The sequence below is a fragment of the Haliotis cracherodii genome, unplaced genomic scaffold, assembly GCF_022045235.1.
Source record: "Haliotis cracherodii isolate W230 unplaced genomic scaffold, xgHalCrac1.p SCAF_1, whole genome shotgun sequence".
NCBI lineage: Eukaryota > Metazoa > Mollusca > Gastropoda > Lepetellida > Haliotidae > Haliotis > Haliotis cracherodii.
Window position 1 is genome coordinate 42,273,381 of NW_027266264.1, and position 4,584 is coordinate 42,277,964.

The following is a 4,584-nucleotide window of genomic DNA, read 5'->3' on the forward strand; positions in this document are numbered from 1 at the left end:
GACCACGTTGTCTGAAATACCCAAGAAGAAGCCCAACCCAGAGGAAGAGGAGGGCAGCACACGCAAGGGGACAACAGCCCACCTGGGGAAAAAAAGAAAACGGGATGGCACCCCCTCAAGAAAGTACGCTTCCCAACGTCAATGACATGCATCACCCCAGCAGGAGGCGGAGGAGGTGGAAGAGGTGGAAGAGGCCATGGAAGTGGAGAAAACAAAGAAGCCAAAGAACAAGAACACCCCCTGCCATACAGTCCCGAAGGAGGATCGCATTTATGTGATGGCCCACAATGCACGATCCTATGATTTACACTTAATCCTGAAGGGTCTGTCCCCCCTCCTGGTGACACTCCCCACCAAGATTCGACATGGCCAACAAATTTTGCAGATGACCCTGGGACGGTTGTGTTTCGAAGACAGCTTAAATTTCATCCCTTACCCCCTGAAAGCCTTTCACAAGAGCTTTGGGCTGAAAGAAATGAAGAAAGGGTACTTTCCACACTTTTTCAATACGAGAGTCAACCAGACCTACAGAGGTCCCTATCCAACAGCCGTCATGTACGATCCCGATGGCATGTCTCCCGCGGAACGCACAGCCTTCCTCCAGTGGCATACCCAAAAAGTGCAAGAAGGAGCCTTGTTCGACTTACAAGGAGAACTTTTAGCTTTCTGCCAGAGCGATGTGGACATTTTGAGACGGGGATGCGCCGACTTCCGACAGAACGGCATCCACTCGGTGGGTATGGATCCCTTTGTGGAAGTGATGACAGCTGCAGCGTTCACCATAAAATCCTTCCGAAAACACGACCTGAAACCCAATACCATCGCCATTCTTCCACCTCAAGGCTACCAACCCAAGAGAAACTATTCCCAGGCCTGTATGCACTGGCTCTACTATCTGATGGAAACGGACCCCCATCTGCACCTCCAGCACGCCAGCAATGGCGGTGAAAAAGAGTTCACGTGTGGAGAGGGCCAACATCGGTACAGCGTGGATGGGTACGATCCAGCGACAGGCACCATCTACGAATTCCTGGGCTGTTTCTGGCATGGGTGCCAGGTCTGTCACAAGACCCAACGTGGAGAACCGCATCCCATCCTGGGCTCGTCGTTGGGAGCCCGTTACACCGACACCCACTACCGCTTGAGTCTCTTGAGTCAACACCCTGAGGTGAAACGGATCGTCACCCTGTGGGAGCATGAGTTTACGAAAATGCAACGGGAGGACTCCGCTCTACGTGCTTTCTTGCAGGGACCCCACTGTAGTCACGTCCCTGGGCCGCTCAACCCTCGCGACGCCTTCTATGGAGGACGCACCAATGCCACATTTCAATGCCACATCGATCGACATTTCAAGGAGAAGCTCGAAGCCAGCGGATACCCCGAAGGATGTACGGATCGAGGATGTGACCGTTGTCAACGAACACATGGTGGAAGTGACCTATACCCAGCAGAAAGAATTCCAAACCCCTCATTCTCATTTCAATGTCGCCATCGCTGCTTGGGTCACCGCCCAAGCACGTCTCAAGCTGTACGAGACCCTTGCCCTGGTGGACCGCAGGGTCTTGTACTTTGACACAGACAGCGTCATTTACATTCATCGACCCCACGACGCGAATCCAGAGCTGGGTCATTCGTTGGGTGAGTTTACGGATGAACTGGACGGAAACACCATCAAGACGTTTGTGTCAGGAGGCCCCAAAAACTATGGCTATGAGTTAATGAACCCCAGACCCGATGGAACGCGCACGACCTGCAAAGTGCGAGGGTTCACTTTGAATTACCGAAACCAACGCCATCTCAACTTTGACACCATGAAAGGACTGATACTGGGACAACGGCCTGGGAAAGAGGAGGAGAAAATCAGTTTAGATTACCCTCATCAGATCATTCGAAAAGGACCTCGGCACGAAAACGCACTCGTGACCCGACCCACCCGAAAAGACTATCGTACCGTGTACGACAAGCGACGTGTCGTCTACGACGAAACCACAGGCCTACCTGTAGACACGCTCCCCTTTGGGTACAGAGACGACTTTCTATAATTTTTTTCATGACAGGGGATCGAAACTGAATCGACATGCACCCCTACAGAAAAAAACGGATCGAAAACTGACCAATCCGAAGCCTGGGTTGTCGACCAATCAGAGGCCGTGCTCGAGCCATGGTGGGCTCTGATTGGTCGAACCGAGGTTGTGCTTTCTCTCTCACGCTACAAGCCTAACCCTATGGAAAAGAAACACAAGGGTCGGTCCAGTTTGGAAAAATGGAGACTCAGACCAGACACCGGAATGGGCCAATCAGAAAGCAGGACCTCCATGGCTTTTAATACGACCGATGCTCTCTGGTCGTCACTTTTCACTGAACGGACCAAGCAACAACATCGCCCCTCTGATTGATGTTCCTCACGTTGTGTTGGTTGTTGGCGTTTTATCTGGAAGAAACACGTGTTTGGAGAGAGTACCATCAAGTGTTGACACACCTCTGTGAAGACTTGGAAAGAAACAACAACAACAACGAACAGAACATCCGGACAACATCATGTCGAAACGGTTGAATGACAAGACACGAAGCGACATGAGTGGCCAAGGAAGCAGTGGAGATGGGAACGGTGACATGACTGCTGAACTGTGGGGTGAAGTGTACGACTTGCTGTGTTTAAAGATGAAGACCGACGACGCGTACGCCAAGTTACGTGCGAAGGGCGACAACCTGATGTGCGAACAGATACGTTCAAAGATGAGGAAGCTGACTGAACCCGAGAAAGACACATCGAAGAAGACGATAAAGAAGATCCAGAAGAAAAGACAAGCAAACCCACAGCCGTTGTGGTCCCCACAGCAGCAGCAACACCCACCACCACCACCACCACCACCACAGCGCCAGTCCCCACCACCACCACAGCAGCAACAGCAACAACGGCTGCAGCGACAACAGACATCGAAACGATGGGGACATCCTTTTTGAAACCTGCAACGCCTGCAAAAAGACGATCACGGAAGAAATAAATTATCTCTGAAGATCTCTCCTCAAGAACAGCTGTAAGTACCCTGCTCTTCTTTGTCTCAGTCATTCTTGATGTGATGTTGATGTTGATGTCGATGTTGATGATGACTCTACCTATTCCTATGATAAATAGACTCTGTCCTATGATTGACAGGACCCCTGATGTCAGTTCAGCCCAGTCCGTGCTAGAACAGTGGTGGGAACAAACCCCTCGGGAGCCCACCTATTCACCGAATGCCCCTGTGACGATGGCGACGGGAGACCGTGATGATCATGAAGCGCTCAAGCTGGCCACTCTCCCTTCCATGGATCTGGACACGCTCCCACTGCTTGAGGCTTCTTGGTCACCAGCATCCCCGGAAGATGTTCATATCTACTCCTCAGGTACGCCCATGGTTTGCGACGATGATGATGATGTTGATGACAACGTTGACCTGGATCCTTATGGAGAAGCTCAACTCACTCCCCTACAACGCGAATGTCGTATTTGCCGACACAAGAACATGCTAAGATACATCAGTTGCAACAGCGGGCAAGTGATGTGTCATGTCTGTGGTCTGGAGCTCATAGACTGTACTTGTAGTATGTTGACCTATGACAGCATAATGACACTTGATGACATGCCTATCACATCTGAGGATCACATCTTATGGTGATCCTCCTCTTCACTCGAAGAACTTTACAACACGTAAGCTGCAACCGTGATCAAGTGATGTGTCATGTCTGTTTCAGGGAGGCCATAGACTGTACGTGTTGAACGGATGGACCTCTCATATGTTTGAGGGAGGGCCACCTCTTATGGGCTTGAAGATGGAAGAGCTTGAAGATGGAAGAGGAAAACGTTGTCGCGTTATTGTTGTTGTTGTGGTTGTTGTAGGGACATGCAAAGCACTCCCTCCTCCATTGACTTTTCGTATTTCCATTGTATCTGGTTGTGATTGGTTTTTTCATGATTAAACAGTGATTGATTGAACTGACTCTTTGTGTCTTGATTGATCTCAACTCCAATAGAGTGCCGAACCGAGGGTAGAGGTTGAGTTGAGATGTCGTTTACGTTGTCTGTCCGTCTGTCTGTCTGTCTGTGCATCTGTCATGTCAGTGCACACCCAAGTGTAAAATTAAAATAAAAATAGATAAAAGAGAAAGGCCATGCTTGAAAGATCAGCTGCCTGGTGTCAGTCATTCCAGTACGCATCGATCCCCACACCCCTCCCCGTGTACCATGTCATGTCATGGATCATGTCATGGATCATGCCGTGTGTCCGTCAACCCAAACACAGGATGACGTCACGTGATGAGGTGGAGGAGGTGGAAGCTAAGGTCATGACCTTCCGTTGAAGGGAGTAGGGTGGAGAGTTTCATAAAAGCAGGCGAACCCTCAGACCTTCTTTCAGTGAAGTCACCGTCATTATGGAGCAAAGACGTTCTATGAATGCCATGTCATCCTCACGAGATGTCGTCACCGATTCCGAGTGGGTGTCTGAAAAGGCGAGAGAACAAGAAGCGAGAAAACGTCCCCTCTTTAGGGACGACACATGGCGACTCAGTGACATTCTGGAGGGACCTTTTCCTTCTTACACC

At 50.3% G+C, this 4,584-nt stretch overlaps 1 pseudogene; it reads left to right on the forward strand.

Moving 5' to 3' along the window:
• Nucleotides 1-2,405: 2,405 nt before the first annotated feature.
• LOC139464598 (uncharacterized) lies at nucleotides 2,406-3,811 on the forward strand (annotated as a pseudogene).
• Nucleotides 3,812-4,584: the final 773 nt, after the last annotated feature.